This window comes from Mobula birostris, chromosome 1, assembly GCF_030028105.1.
Source record: "Mobula birostris isolate sMobBir1 chromosome 1, sMobBir1.hap1, whole genome shotgun sequence".
Taxonomy (NCBI): domain Eukaryota; kingdom Metazoa; phylum Chordata; class Chondrichthyes; order Myliobatiformes; family Myliobatidae; genus Mobula; species Mobula birostris.
This window is the reverse complement of record NC_092370.1, coordinates 81,416,974-81,434,426: the sequence shown is the minus strand read 5'-3', so window position 1 is coordinate 81,434,426 and position 17,453 is coordinate 81,416,974.

Genomic DNA, 17,453 nt, shown 5'->3' with positions numbered 1-17,453 from the left:
ACACTGAAGTTTTGCTTCGGATGTTGGGCACGATGATGACCATTTGGTTCTGACATGTTGTAACACCGGCAAAATGTTTCTTTAAATCGTTTACAGTTTAAAACCAAAAAACATTGGAACAACAAAACATCTTCGTTATATTATGTTAGGAAGAACCGAACATGAAAATAATATCGCGTAATCTCGCAGTTTCTTTTTAAAGAATATACCATAGCTCTTACCTCTTGCATTAATAAGTGGTTGTTTAACAACAAACAGAACCGAAGGTTGCTTTACAGGTGAAGTAACCACATACTTCGTTTCATAATAACCATTAAGAAACGTTTTTATGAAGCGGAGTTTAACACAGATGTGAAGAATTTAATCTGCCCCATAAAGTTGGTGTTAACGAAGTGTCAAAATGTGATTTGATCCCACACTAGGGAACCAGTTCTACCAAGTTGCTGCTATCTGGTAGATTATTCGGACTATCGTTAAAAGTTACTGATTAGTGAATGGGGCTCCACTCGATGGGCACAATAGCGGTTTCACAAATTAATTTTTATGTGTTTTTAAACTCCGATGAGATAAACAATAGGACAATCGAGTCTCGCTGACCAACTTTGCATTTGGCAATCACGCCTTTGTCAGATAAACATAAATAAACAATGAAATATTTGCAACAAAAACAAAGCTTGTACTTTGCCTCTATATGGTTTTCATGTGAACATGAAATACGATTTAGGACCATATGTGCCTGCCCAACGTTCAGTTAAATAGCAGCAATAGCGTCAGATAGATGTGCAATGGTTTTAGTCTTTATATTAATCTTTCCCAATCTCTCCTTTTGTGGTTTGGTATCAGATCTGTTTTCTCGCACTCCCCTGAACGGTCACAACGGTTAGTGGCGCGGCGCAAAACGGGGTGTTATTTTTAATGGACGCAACACGCATTATTTCCTCTGTACACCTGTGTGCTCTTTGCCTTTGCGCCGGCCCGTTGTTCCTCTAGCGACATCCATTGAAATAAGGTCAGAACCGCTCAAGGGAAACTAAGACCGTAGTCTAGTTCGTGTTGGTTAAATGACCTATCTCCAAACTCATTGCCAAAGAAAAAGAATCAGATATTTCCACACAGAGTATTTAGTTGCCTTCCTTAGTACACAGAGGAACTGTAATATCTCACGTTCTCGCTTTAGATTTTCACGCCAAGTCATAGACTGTCACGTCGCCATTATTTGCAGAATTTTGGAAAGCAAAATAGCGATTATTGTCAGGAATCAAACTCAATAAACTTTTTGTATTCCGTTTTATCATTTAAAGTAACAAATATTTGGCTATTATCTAGCTTATATCACAGGCGCCCAATCCATATTTTAAAGATAATATTTGAGGAAACCGCCGACATCGATACTCAAAATAGAACGGATTAATTGGTTTCATAATCAATAATGCTACCTGGTAAATCAGGTATGTTGAAGAGTTATGACCAACACTTAAACGACCTACGAAGAGGCTTGAGTAAATTTTAAGAATTCCATGCATACGCATTTTTGTTATGATTAATGTATATTTTTTCTCCGCAGATGTTGACTAACCTGCCTTTTCTTTTTAGATTTCAAACATCAGCAAATATTATTGTTTTATTTCATTTAGTTCGTTTTCAGAATACAGTACGTTTGAGAAGATGTGTGATTTCATGTTTCGCCGCAGGTACCGTATACCTGTATCGAGAGCGACTTAATCAAAGTCAACCCAAACCATCCTATGGATTTGGCCACTCTTGGAATCCTTAATTTCAGAGCATTAGAAAAGGTGTCGGCATCATTCCATTCTTGTGCTCTGTGCTGTTTAATTTTCATTGTGAGTGCTCACCACCAACTTTAAAGAAACTCATTACTTTGAATAAATAAAGTTTTCCAGCTTTGGATATGTGTACGAAATTCTTGTAATACATCAGTTCAAACTATCCCCTTATGTGAAATGCTCAATGGGACGTTTGTTTTGGCCAAACACCGTGCCGCAGAATTATATGAATGATGTAATTTCCTTAAGTGTAATGTACTTCACAAAACAATCTGCTTCGAAAGTATCATTCCGTCCCGCGCTCATCATCAATACATTTACTCCCTTGGAACAACTTTGCCAGATTTTCTCTGAGCAGGGAAACTCGAAGAATTTAATATTCCCACGTGCCCATTACAAATAAAGTTTGAAATATCAAATCAGTTCGTTATTAAGATAAGTATATACACCCAACCTTGATTCAAAAGCTGGGATTTATTTTGAGAACTTAGAAGAAATATGAAATTTTTAAAAACCTTCTATGTCAAGGGTTCCGTTTAGGGTCAATTAGAAACAGCTCTCCCGAGGAGACAATTGTTCTAAGAAAATTAAACCGTTTGAACTGATTAGTAAACTTTCAACCGTATCTATGAAGTGACCTAGGCTTCAAGATGTTTTTAGATTTAGGATCTGTTGTTTGCGTATTTTAAAATGTTATCAGAGAGACACAGAGAGTGCGTTCCATTTTAAAACGAATAACATTGAGTTAAATTGGGCATCGCCCCTCGGTTCTGTTATTGTACATCATTTGAGGGTTGTTTTACGGTCAAACAATTAAAACTAAACATCCTGAAAGCGCTGTACATTCAGCGTACATTACAACCAATTGGAAAAAGTAAGCAGTTGTTATGTTTTGTTTTTACAAATAAACTTCAAAGTTCATATTAAATTTCACTGGAAACTATTCCACAGCAATGCCATGACAACATATGAACAAACCAATCAAAACACAAGGTGGAACTCAGCTCTTCCCTGGTTCATTGTTAACAGTAACAACCATTTGCAATGACCTAAGGGGATGTCCGGCAAAGGCAGAAAATAATATACTGCACAATGATAAAGCCATCAAATATTCACTGAAGTGAAGAACTTAGGCGTTTGGTAAAAAGAAACACAAGTGACATGGAGGCAAAAAAGTAACCAACGTTTACAAGAAGTCAGAGACTTAGTTTGATTTATTATTTATTCAGAGGCATCGCAATCTCAGAATTGATGAGTAGAAAGGCTGTGCCTTTCAAAATGATAAAGCATTGAGACTCAGGTTAGTTGGAAGAAGCTTAGGAGACAAATGGGACAAATAGGCTGAGCACTATTGATAGTACTTTGGAAGAGCCTCAACCAGCCAGTGAGGGACCAATGTACAATTCACCTTGGGTATCATGACCCATGTCAAAAAGATGTAGCTTCGAGTATGAGAACATACCTATCAGCAGCTTATTTGGATGAAGACTAAGGACAATTTATATAATAGCAATTAATGCCACAGACACAAAGACTTGGATTAACTGAAGGAGCTTCCATGAAATTGAAGGAACAGGAGCATGTTGATGAACTGTCTTATAATATTATGGACAAACTATGTGACATGCTGAACTTATGCCCATGAACTCCCTAATTCATGATTAAATCCCTATGGCCCCAAATTGCTTTGAACCTTGAGGGAAGACAGAGAGTGACTGAACAGTGCAATGTAAAATGAGTGATGGGATAATAAAGGCAGACACTGAGGGGAAGAGAGAACAGGTCCTCTATTGCTCAGTGGGGAGATGAAGATATACATGTATTGTTGATGAGACTAGACAGCTGAATGATTATATTACCATTATTCACAGCAGATAATACAGACTAGTGTGGGAAATGTCAGAGTATGCTGGAGAATCAGCCTTCTTTCTCATTCTTTGAAAACTGATGTTTAAAAATCAAAAACAGGTGCAAAAATGGCAAAAGCAATGTTCACTGGGATTTTTTGAAAACTTGTAAGATACAGTACAAAAAGCACTGCATCAAAAACAACAATGTGAAATTGATGGGCAACATGTGGATAATGAGTGAACTAAACTACACTACCATCACTTCTAAGTGAAGTAAAGCAAACTTACTTCATGTTTAACAAAGTACAGTGCAGCATACGCTGCATGGGCTCATCACGTTTCATTAACCTAGCCATGAAGAGAAAAACAAATGCCAAAATGAAAAATAGTTTGTAATAGTAACTTCACTGATACACTTCATCAATTCAGCAGGATGTTTTAATTCCTGGAAATTAAGGACGAATCTACACAGAAAATATTGTAGATAAATAAACAAAAATTATGTGCTTCACGTTGGTGAATTGTATTAAAACAAATCCAAGTAAAACAGTATTTATTAAGCATTAATTTTGAAGATGTTTAAATATATTTAATTAAATGTTTAAGGTTTAAATAAATAGTTTTCAAAACAAAGTATATTATAGAATTTTCTAAGCAGAGTAGGCTGCTTTCTCATTAAATAAAAGGGCATCACATAGCAGATTTGATTGAGCAGTTTCTCGTCAGGCTACTTCCATCCAGTCAAAGCAATCCCGAGGTCAGAACGTATCCAGCTAATAAATCATTAAGTTAACAGATCATTCAATTAGTAGTCACCGCAGCACTAGAACACATCAGAAGGTTAATTGCATTCAGTTAATTAATCCTGCATAATATTCGACAAGAGGAGTCGTGGCAGAAGACCTGACTCCAATATTTCAATTCTCTCTGGTTACCGCAATGGTGCTGGAGGTTTGGAGGATGGCTATTGCTGCTTTGAAAGGGAGGAAGGGATAAGCAGAGTTATTTACAAGCCATTAGTTAGACTTCATGGTGTTGGAGTTACTGGAATCCATTGAAAGAGTTGAGAGAATAACTTAAATTTTAGAAAGATTATAGATAGGCTGAGTTTATTCTCACTGAATTGTAGGAGTCTGAGTGATTTATATATCCAAAAGTATGTAAAATTATGAAGAGCACAGATAGGGTAGATAGTCCTTTTTCAGGCAGTGGAGACAGGTTTATCGTGAGGGGGTGATACTTAAATGTGATGTGAAGGGAGAATTTTTCACAGAGGCGAGGTGGTTATCTGGAACAAGCTGCCCTTGGAGGTGCTGGAAGCAAATGCAATTACAATACTTAAGCAATGGTTGGACTGGTACTTGGACAGGAAAGGTGAAGAAGGATATGGGCCTAATATGGGCAAATGAGATTCATGTAGATAGGTAACCTGAGACAGTCAACAGAAGGTCATAGAAAAGTACCACACATAAACAGGCCCTTCTACTCATCTAGCCTATGTCAAACTATTTAAACTGGCTAACCCCATTGGCCTACACCTGGACCATAGCCCTCCATATCACTCCCATCAATGTACCTATCTATGTGTCTCTTAAATGTTGAAATTGAAATTGCATCCACCACTTGCTCTGGGAGTTCGTTTCATACTTCCACCACCCTCCAAGGGAAGAAGTTTTCTCTCTGTTCACCTTAAACATTTCATCTGTCACCCTTAACCCATGACCTCTAGCTGCAGTCTCACCCAATCTCAGTGGAAAAAAGTCTGCTTGCATTTACCCTATTATACCACTCATAATTTTGTATATCTCTATCAAATCTCCCCTCAATATTCTATGTTCTAGGGAATAAAGTTCTATGCTTTTCAATCTTTCCTTATAACTCTGGATTTCTAGATCCAGCAACATCCTTGTAAGTTCTCTCTGTACTCTTTCAACCTTGTTTATATATTTTCTGTAGGTAGGTGACCAAAACTGCTATACTCCAATACACCAACATCTTATATAACTTCAGCATAACATCCCAATTCCTGTACTCAGTACTTTGATCTGTGAAGGCCAATGTGCCAAAAGCATCCTTTCCAGCCCTACTTGTGACACACTTTCACTGAATTATATACCTGTATTCTCAGAGCACTTTGTTCGACCACACTCCTCAGTGCCCTACTGTGTAAGACCTACCCTGGTTGGTCCTCCCATACTGTAACACTTCACACTTGTCTGCATTAAACTCAATCTGCCATTTTTCAGCCCATTTTTCCAGCTGGTCCAGATCCTGCTGCAAGGCGCAATAGTCTTCCTCGCTGTCCCACTACACCCCCAATCTTGGTGTCATCTGCAAACTTGCTGATCCAGTTAACCACCTCATCATCCAGATAATTGATATACAAGGCAAACAACAATGCACTGATCCCTGCAGCACTTCTCTAGTCACAGGCCTCCAGTCAGAGAGGCAACCATCTACTATCACCCTCTGGCTGCTCCAACACAAAGCCAATATCGAATCTAATTTACTACCACATCTTGAATGCTGAGCAACTGAACTTTTTTGACCAACCTCCCATGTAGGGCCAAGTCAAATGCCTTGCTAAAGTCCATGTACCAAGACAATATCTACTACCTTGCTTTCATCACCTTTCCTGGTAACTTCTTTGAAAAAAAACTATACAATTGGTTAGACACAACCTACCATGCACAAAGCCATGCTGCCTATCTCTGCTCAGACCCTGTGGATCCAAACTCATATATCTGATTCCTTAGAATACCTTCCGATAACTTTCCCACGACTGATGTCAGGCTCACTGGCCTATAATTTCCTGGTTTATTTTTTGAGCCTTTCTTAAACAGTAGAACAGCTTCAGTTCTCCTCCAACCCACCGGTAACTCACCTGTTGCTATGGATGATTTAAATATCTCTGCTAGGGTCACTGCAATTTCTGCTCTTGCTTCACACAGGGTCCATTAGAATACCTCGCCAGGTCCTGGGGAATTGTTCACCCTAATTTGCCTCAAGACAGAAAATACCTCTGTATAAGGTCCATGACCTTGCTGCTGCTTTGCCTCCCTTCTGCAGACTCTGTCTCCTGAGTAAATACAGGTGCAAAAAATCTGTTCATAATCTCCCCCATTTTTTTAGCTCCACACATGGATTACCATTCTGATTTTCCAGAGGACCAATTATGTCCCTTGCAGTGCTTTTGCTCTTAACATTTCTGTAGAATCCCTTAGGATTCTCCTTCACCTGGTCTGCTAAGGCAACCTTATGCCTTCTTCTAGCCCTTCTGATTTCATTCTTAAGTGTTCTCGTGCAATTCTTATACTGAAGAAATGTAGCGGTGTCCTACACACAGAGCTAGAAATAACGACACGCAGTCTGTAAGTCGCACTCAAGACTGATTTATTCAAACTTCACTGCACTGGCTTTTAAGCAGTTCCTTTCCAGCCCTCTCCGGGTAGAAATGACGTCAGAGGTGCATTACAAAAGTCTCTCCCCACGCGGGGGCTATTTTGTGAGCCAGTTCGCCTGTGTAGAAAGTGGGTCGCCATATAACCCCCCCCAGAACTGGCGATACACCCCACAATGTCCACAGCCTGGATCAGTCTCTGTTTCGGCGGTCTCCCTCTGCACCGTAGTGCCTGAACCTCGACTGGTTACGCCAAGTCCACATGGGCTGGTTTGAGTCGGTCCACCGTGAAAACCTCCTTTTTCCCTGCAATGTCCAGAATGTACATGGACCCGTTGTTACTGATCACCTTGAACGGCCCCTCGTACGGCTGCTGTAGCGGTGCCCGGTGTGCGCCCCTTCGTATGAATACAAACTTACAGTTTTGCGGGTCTTTGGGTACGCAGGTCGGGATCTGTCCGTGCTGTGAAGTTGGTATGGGGGCCAGGTTGCCGAGACTTCCGCGTAGTCTGTCCGGAACTGCTGCGGGTTCTTCCTCTTGCCCCCCCTTGGGGCTGGTTTGAACTCTCCTGGGATGACCAGGGGTGTGCCGTACACCAGCTCGGCCGACGAGGTGTGCAGATCCTCCTTGGGTGCTCTGCAGATTCCAAGCAGGACCCAGGGAAGTTCATCCACCCAGTTAGGCCCCTCCAGGCGGGCCATGAGAGCTGACTTCAGGTGACGGTGGAAGCGTTTCACTAGTCCGTTCGACTGTGGGTGGTAGGCAGTTGTGTGGTGTAGCTGTGTTCCCAACAGGCTGGCCACAGCCGACCACAGGCTGGAGGTGAACTGGGTGCCCCTATCGGAGGTAATGTGGGCCGGTACCCCGAAGTGGGCTACCCAGGTTGCAATCAGCGCTTGGGCGCAGGAATTGGCGGTGGGGTGTCGGTGAGCGGGACCGCCTCTGGCCATCTCGTGAACTGGTCTACCATAGTCAGGACCTTGCGACACTGGCAGGGGCCCCACGATATCCACATGAATGTGGTCGAACCTCCGGCGGGTGGTTGAACTGCTGCGGCAGGGCTTTGGTGTGCCGCTGCACCTTGGCCGATTGGCACTGTGTGCATGTTTTGGCCCATTCACTGACCTGCTTACGAAGTCCATGCCACACGAACCTGTTGGAGACCAGCTGGATGGTTGTCCTGATGGAGGGGTGCGCCAAGTTGTGTATGGGGTTGAAAACTCGCCGCCGCTAGGCTGCCGGGATGATGGGGCGAGGTTGGCCGGTAGCCACGTCACACAGGAGGGTCCTCTCACCTGGGCCTATGAGGAAATCTTGCAGCTGCAAACCCGAGACTGCGGTCCTGTAGCTGGGCATCTCGTCGTCTGCCTGCTGTGCCTCTGCCAGCGCTGCACAGTCCACCCGCTGGGACAGGGCCTGTATGGTAGGTCTGGATAGTGCGTTGGCCACAACGTTGTCCTTTCCCGAGACATGCCGGATGTCCATCGTGTACTCGGAGATGTAGGACAGATGTCGCTGCTGGCGGGCTGACCAGGGGTCAGACACCTTCGTGAACGTGGTCAACGGTTTGTAGTCCGTGAATGCGGTGAACGGCCTGCCTTCTAAGAAGTACCTGAAATGCCAGATTGCCAAATATAGTGCCAACAGCTCCCGGTCGAAGCCACTGTATTTGAGTTTGGGTGGCCGTAGGTGCCTGCTGAAGAATGCCAGGGGTTGCCAGGGCCCCTTGATGAGTTGCTCCAGCACCCCACCGACTGGTGTTGGATGCGTCCACTGTGAGGGCGGTTGGAACGTCCATTCTGGGGTGCACCAGCATTGTGGCGTCTACCAAGGCTTCCTTGGCTTTAACGAAAGCGGCCGCGGCCTCTTCGTCCCAAGTAATGTCCTTGCCTTTACCCGACATCAGGGTGAACAAAGGGCGCATGATATGGGCTGCTGAGGGGAGGAAGCAGTGGTAGAAGTTCACCATACCAACGAACTCCTGCAGGCCTTTGACTGTGTTGGGCCAGGCGAAGTGGCAGATGGCGTCTACCCTGGCGGGCAGAGTCGTTGCCCTGACTTTGGTATTCCTGTGGCCCAGGAAGCCGATGGTGTCGAGTCCGAACTGACATTTGGCCGGGTTGACCGTGAGGCCGAGATCACTCAGGCGGGAGTAGAGCTGGCGGAGGTGGGACAGATGCTCCTGACGACCACTGCTGGCTATGAGGATGTCGTCTAAATAGATGAATGCAAAGTCCAGGTTGCGTCCCACCACATCCATTAGTCTCTGGAACATCTATGCGGTATTCTTCAGGCCGAACGTCATTCGGAGGAATTCTTCAGGTCGAACGGGGTGATGAGTGCTGTTTTGGGGATATCTTCAGGGTGTACCAGGATTTGATGGTATCCCCGGACGAGATCTACTTTGGAAAAGATGCTTGCCCCGTGCAGGTTTGCTGCAAAGTCCTGTATGTGTGGCACAGGGTAGCAGTCTGGTGTTGCAGCCTCGTTCAGTCTGCGGTAGTCACCGCATGTTCTCTAGCCCCCGGCTGCTTTGGGCACCATGTGCAGGGGGGAGGCCCATGGGCTGTCGGACCGCCGTACAATCTTCAATTCCTCCATCCTCTTGAACTCCTCCTTCGCCAGGTGGAGCTTGTCCAGGGGGAGCCTTCGTGCGCAGGCATGGAGGGGTGATCCCCAGGTTGGAATGTGGCGCTGTACTCCGTGTCTGGGCATGGCTGCCGTGAACTGTGGTACTAGAAATGATGGAAAGTCCGCCAGGATTCTGGTGAATTCATTGTCAGACAGCGTGATGGAGTCCAGGTGTGGGGCCGGCAACTTGGCTTCACCCAGGGAGAAGGTCTGGAAAGTCTTGGCATGGACAGGTCTTTTCCCTTGCAAGTCGACCAACAGGCTGTGGGCTCGCAAGAAGTCCGCCCCCAGGAGTGGTTGGGCCACGGCGGCCAGTGGGAAGTCCCATGTGAACCGGCTGGAGCTGAACTGCAGCTGCCCTGTGCGGGTGCCGTAGGTCCATATCATGCTGCCGTTTGCCGCCCTCAGGGTGGGTCCCGACTCCCTGTTGTGGGTGTCGTACCCCGTCAGGGGTAAGACACTGATCTCCGCTCCGGTGTCGACCAAGAAGTGGCGTCCCGGCTGTTTGTCCCAGACGTACAAGAAGCTGTCCTGGTGGCCAGCTACCATAGCCATTAGTGGCGGCTGGCCCTGGCGTTTCCCGGGAACTTGCAGGGCGGGTGACAACGGTGGGCTTCTGTGCCCCACCGCTGGTGGCAGAAACACCACTGTTCATGGGCCTCCTTGCTCCTGCCTCTGGGTTGTTCATTGGCCTCCTCGCTCCGTTGCCAGGCCTGGTCTGGCCTGCTGTTGGGCACGTGGCTTGGTAATCTATCCGACAGATGCCCCGCTCTCCCTTTTGGCTTTCCACAGCACGTCTGCCAGGGCCGCCACCTTCCGGGGGTCACTGAAATCTACGTCGGCCAGCAGCAGATGTATGTCCTCGGGCAGTTGCTCTAGGAATGCCTGCTCAAACATGAGGCAGGGCTTGTGTCCTTCAGCCAGGGCCTGCATCTCGTTCATTAATGCTGACGGCGGCCTGTCTCCCAAACCGTCCAGGTGTAGCAACGGGCACCTCGCTCATGCCGTGAGAGGCCAAAGGTCTCTATGAGCAGCGCTTTGAATGCTGCATATTTGCCTTCTTCCAGGGGTGACTGTATGAAATCCTCAACCCGTGTGGCTGTCTCCTGGTCAAGGGAGCTCACCACGTAATAGTAACGCGTGGAATCTGAAGATATCTGCCGAATCTGGAACTGGGCTTCTGCTTGGTCAAACCACATGCGTGGTTACAGCGTCCAGAAAGTTGGCAGTTTTAGCGAAACTGCGTGAACAGATGAAGAGTTGATCATCTTTGGTCCAAATCCCGTTTGGACTGTCGGGGTCACCAATGTAGCGATATGCAGTCTGTAAATCGCACTCGAGGCTAGTTTATTCAAACTTCGCGGCATTGGCTTTTAAGCAGTTCCCTTCCAGCCCTCTCCGGGTGGAAATGACGTCAGAGGTGTATTACAAAAGTTTCTCCCCGCACGCGGGCTATTTTGTGAGCCAGTTCACTTGCGTAGAAAGTGGGTCGCCACAGAACCTCATTTGTTCCTACCTGCTATGCACATCATTTTTTTCTTAACCAGGGCCTCAATATCGCTCAAAAACCAAGGTCACCCTCAACCATTTATCCTTAACATTTATTCTGACAGGCTTCGTACTCTCAAAATTTCACTTTTGAAGGCCTCCCATTTACCACGTACACCTTTGCCAGAAAACAGCCTGTCCCAGTCCACACTTGCCAGATCATTGGCCTTTCTCCAATTTGGAACCTCAATCTGAGGACCAGACCTGTCTTTTTTCATAATTACCTTAAAACTAATGGCATCATGATCACATAGGTTTATTAATGGAAAATTGTGCTTGAGTGATTTGATTGAATTGCTTGGGGAAGTAAAAAGATGGACACAGTGCAGTTGACATTAGCTATTGTACATGAATTTTAGCAATGCTTTTGACTATGTCCCATGTAGCAAGGTTGTCCAAATTGAAAACACCATGCCCGCCAAAGCAGAGTGTCAAACCATTATTATGAATATTTTGACATGTAAGCTGTGTATAATTTAAGTTAATTTAAATTTAGATTAACTCATTTTGTACTGTAATATGTTGCTGCTGCAAAAAGCTTATCTTAAGGACACTCATACCCTGTGAATGTATTCTATGACAAAGATTTGAACTTGAACCTGAATCCTAAACATCTCTGCGGCGATTGGCACTTTTGTTACTGGAGGTTGTTGCCTCTGGGGTTTCACAGGGTTTAGCCCTCAGTATGCTTTTTATTATGTAAATTCTAATGATTCAGACAAAGGTGTATGGGACATGATAACGAAACAGGCAGGTAATTTTAAAAACTGGCTAAATTGAAGAGGAGCAATATAGTTTGCAACACAAGCAAAATGCTGGGGGAACTCAGCAGGTTTGGCAACATCTATCGTCCATTCTGTTCTGCTCTCAGATTCCTTCTTCTCCAGCCCTTTCCCTCGACACCCATCTGGCTTCGCCAATCACCTTCTAGCTTGTTCTCCTTCCCCTCACTCCACTTTTTTATTCTGATGTCTTCCCTCTTGCTTTCCAGTCCTGATGAAGGGCCTCAGCCTGAAATGTCAACCATTTCTTCATTTCCATAGATGTTGCCTGACCTGCTGAGATCCTCCAGCATTTTGTGCGTATTGCTCTAGATTTCTAGCATCTGCAGAATCTTATCATTATAATATAGACTGCAGCCAGCTGGGTAGAAAAATGGGAGATTTAATCTAATGCAGAGAACTGTGTGATAATATGTTTATTCAAATTTCAAAGCTCCAAGCAGATTTATTATCAAAGTCTGTAGATACATGTTACCATATTTGACTCTGAGATTCATTTTCTTCAAAGTTCAAAGTTTAAAATTTCAAAGTAAATTTATTATCAAAGTACATATATATCACCACATACAAACCCTGAGATTCATTTTCTTGCTGGCATTCTCAATAAATCCAAAATAGAATAATAACCATAATAGAATCAACGTAACACTGCACCAACTTGGGTGTTCAACCAATGTGCAAAAGACACAAACTTTACAAATACAAAAAGCAAGAAATAATGATGATGATAATAATAATAATAATAAAGTAAACAATAAATATTGATGAAGAATCCTTGAAAGTGAGCCCATTGATTGTGGGAACATTTCAATGATGAAGTGAAGTTGAGTGAAGTTATCCCCTTTGACCATAAGACAAAGGAGAAGTCGGCCATTCGGCCCATCGAGTCTGCTCCGCCATTTTATCATGAACTGATCCATTCTCCCATTTAGTCCCATTCCCCCGCCTTTTCACCATAACCTTTGATGCCCTGGCTACTCAGATACCTATCAATCTCTGCCTTAAATACACCCAATGACTTGGCCTCCACTGCCGCCCATGGCAACAAATTCCATAGATTCACCACCCTCTGACTAAAAAAATTTCTTCGCATTTCTGTTCTGAATGGGCGCTCTTCAATCCTTAAGTCATGCCCTCTCGTACTAGACTCCCCCATCATGGGAAACAACTTTGCCACATCCACTCTGTCCATGCCTTTCAACATTCGAAATGTTTCTATGAGGTCTCCCCTCATTCTTCTAAACTCCAAGGAATACAGTTCAAGAGCGGACAAACGTTCCTCATATGTTAACCCTCTCATTCCCAGAATCATTCTAGTGAATCTTCTCTGTACCCTCTCCAACGTCAGCACATCCTTTCTTAAATAAGGAGACCAAAACTGCCCACAGTACTCCAAGTGAGGTCTCACCAGCGCCTTATAGAGCCTCAACATCACATCCCTGCTCCTATACTCTATTCCTCGAGCAATGAATGCCAACATTGCTTTCGCCTTCTTCACCACCAACTCAACCTGGAGGTTAATGAACCTTTGGTTCAAGAGCCTAATGGTTGAGAGGCAATAACTGTTCCTGAACCTGGAGGCGAGTGTCCTGAAGCTTCTGAAGCTTCTTCCTGATGGCAGCAGCGAGAAGGTAGGACGTCCTGGATGGTGGGAGTCCCTGATGCTGGATGCTGCTTTCCTGCGACAATATTTTGTGTCGATATGCTTGATAGCGGGGAGGACTTTACCCATGATGGACTGGGCTGTATCCACTAGTTCTTGTAGGATTTTCCATTCACAGGCGCTGGTGTTTCCATATCATCCATATGATGCAGCCAGTCAATATACTTACATTATTCAAATTTTTCTAAATTTCTTGCTTTCTTTGTGATGGCATTTATGTGGTGGGCCCAGGACAGGTCCTCTGAAATAATAATACCAAGGAATTTAAAGTTGCTGACCGTCCCCACTTCTGATCCTCCAATGAGAACTGCCTCATGGACCTCTGGTTTCCTCCTCCTGAAGTCAATAACCATCTCCTTGGTCTTGCTGACATTGAGTAAGAGATTGTTGTTATGGCACCACTCAACTTTTTTTTCAATCTCTCTCCTATATGATGATTTGTCACCACCTTTGATTTGGAGTTGCATTTAGCCACACAGTCATAAGTGTAAAGCAACTAGAGCAGGGGTCTAAGCACACAGCCTTGTGGCACACTTGTGCTGATAGAGACAGTGAAAGAGACCTTGTTGACAATCTGACCTGACAAGAGACTATCTGAGCCTGCGTGAGGAAATCAAGGATTCAGTTGGACAAGGAGGTATTGAGGCCAAGGCCTTGAAGTTGATTGATTAATTTTGAGGGGACTGCCGAAGTGAAAGGTCAAAGATCTCAGAGAACATACCAGCCAGTTGGTCTGCACAGATTTTTAGCACTTGGTCAGGTACCCCCTCACCCCCACCGCCCCAGCTGGATGCTTTTCATGGGTTCACCCTCCTGAAGGATGCTCTTATGTCAGGTCAGAGATTGAAATTACAGGATCATCAGGGGCCGTGCGAGGTCACGATGGTTCCTCCATGTTTTGATGGTCAAAGTGACCATAGAAGGCATTGAGCTCATCTGGAAGTGAAGCCCTGTTGTGAACTGTGTCACTTGATTTAACTTTATAAGAGAGTATTCAAGCCCTGCCACAACTGTTGAGCGTCCTTCGTTGATACTAGTTTAGTCTGAAATTGTCACTTCATCTGTGAGATGGCTTTTTGGATCAATAAATTTGTGGATGAAGCCAAGATTGGTGGTGTAGTGGACAGTGGGAAAGACTATCAAAGCTTGCAATGGGATCTGAACCAGCTGGAAAATTGGGCTGAAAAGTGGCCGATGGAATTTAATGCAGACACATTGTGGGAGGATCAACTGGGGTAGGTCTTATACAATGAGGGGTAGTATACGGAGGAGTGCAGTAGAAAAAGGGATCTGAGAATACAGGTCCATAATTCAGTGAAAGTGGCGTCACAGGAGGATAGGGTTGTAAAGAAATACTTTGGCACGTTGGACTTCACAGACCAAAGTACTGAGTACAGGAGTTGGGATGTTATGTTGAAGTTGTATAGGATGTTGTTGAGGCTTAATCCAATCCATAATTCTTTGAAAGTCCTATGTCTGTCTATTTGCCTTTTTTCTTTCACTCTTTCTTTTTCTGTTCTCTTTTTCTCATTTATCTCTTCTGTTCTTTCTTTCCTGCCCTGTCTTTCCTAATGTACCTCATCTTATTCACATTTCAGATCAAATCTTTCACTTGGGTCTCTATTGTCGGCTTGGCTGAAATCCACTTAAACTGGGCTGGGGAACAAACAATTAAGGTAGTAAACTGGATTTGAAAAAAATTGTAGTGAGAGAGGTTTGTATCAGAGTAAGTTTATTTAAAGTGTTGGGGGTGTCAAGCAAAATGTTGATTTAGGCAAAATCAAGGAGGCTGTGTCAGCAAGGAGCAGAGATTTTAATGGAGGTAAAAGAGATACTGTAATCTGGAGCAAAAAAACAAACTATTGGAGGACCTCAGTGGGTCAACAAGCAACCGTTGAGGGAAAGGAATTGCTGATATTTTTGGTTGAAACCTTTCATCAGGACCAAGAGTGGGGAAAGATATCTGGCATAAAGAGGAGAGGGAAAGTGGTGAAATCATAGAGGGGGAGAGGTGAGAGAGGGTCTCATAGAATTTCTGTCCTTGAGAGGAGGAAAGCTTCTTGAAAGTGAGCATACCTTGAGGACACTTTGCAGTGGAGTAGTAAACTGGAGACATACAGTAAGGAACTATAGATGCTGGAATCTGGAGCTAAAACCAAACAACTGAAAGAACCCAGTGATTTGAGCCTAGAGTTTAATAATAGTAATGGGGCATAAAACGTCTTAGCAGGTTCGTTCTACCTCCAAAATCCTTTGAACCATCTATAGCAGAGTAGAAGCAGCCACTATGCCCCGACCTTTCAGCAGATTCAGTTGGTTATGAACTTCTAGGTAATTAACTTGAAATTATATCAAACGTGATGTGCTAACACAATGGTTAAATTCTGGTTCAGCAGCCAGAGAGTCATGAAAATGAAATCATGTTGGGGAAGTTGGAGAATTTAACATAGAAGCATACAAAAACCTAGGAATCTACAGCAAATTACAGGCCCTTCGGCCCACAGCATTGTGCTGACTATATAACCTACTCAAGAAACTGCCTAGAATTTCCCTACCGCATAACTCTTCTAAGCTCCATGTATTCTAAGCTAAATGTCTCTTAAAAGACCCTATTGTTTCCGCCTCCACCACCGCTGCTGGCAGCCCATTCCACGCACTCACCTCTCTCTGCGTAAAAAAACTTACTCCTGACATCTCCTCTGTAACTATATCCAACCACCTTAAAACTATACCCCCTCATATTAGCCATTTCAGCCCTGGGAAAAAGCTCCTGGCTAGCCACATGATCAATGCCTCTCATCATAAATAAAAATAATTAAATAAATCTGGAATTAAAACAAAGGGAAGCATAAAGCTACTGAATGGTTTTATTTTTAAATCTCCTAGTTCACTGATGTCCCTAGGGAAGAAAAGCTAACATCCTTTGAACCTAAGAAAGAGAAGCGACATTGTCCAGTCGTCTCTCACACCTACTCCCCACAGCTCAAACACCATCTGTAAATAGGCCAATGACACTAATGTTGGCAGAATCTCAAACAGTGATGAAGAAGCATAAAGAGCGAAATAGATCAGCTGGTTGAGTGGTTATTTTTGCCCTCATTGTCTGCAAGACCAAGAATTGATTATGGAAGAATACACAACAGTTCATATTCAGGGGTCAGCAGAAGGTAGGGTGACCAGCTTCAAATTTGCTGCATGTCAGCAAGTCAGGCAGCATCTATGGAGGGGAATAAGCAGTCAACATTTCAGGCCAATACTCTTGATCAGGACTGAAAAGGAAGGGTTCCTTCATTTTCAGTCCTGGTGAAGGGTCTCGGCTTGAAAGGTCAACAGTTTTTTCCCTACTATAGATGCGACCTGACTTGCTGAGTTCCTCCAGCATTTTCTGTGTGTTGCTCAAGATTTCCAGCATCTGCAGATTCTCTTGTGTCTCAGGGGATCTATTTGGGCCCAACACATTGATGCGTTCATGAAGGAGGCATGGGAGCAGCTCTACTTCATTGGTAGTTTGAGGAGATTTAGTATTTCACCAAAAGCGCTCGTAAATTTCAACATATAATAAATCTAGTCAAGAAGAAAAGAAAAGCTTACAAAAGGTTCAGAGAGCTAGGTAGTGTTAGAGATCTAGAAGATTATAAGGCTAACAGGAAGGAGCTTAAAAAGGAAATTAGGAGAGCCAGAAGGGACCATGAGAAGGCCTTGGCGGGCAGGATTAAGGAAAACCCCAAGGCATTCTACAACTATGTGAAGAGCAAGAGGATAAGACGTGAAAGAATAGGACCTATCAAGTGTGA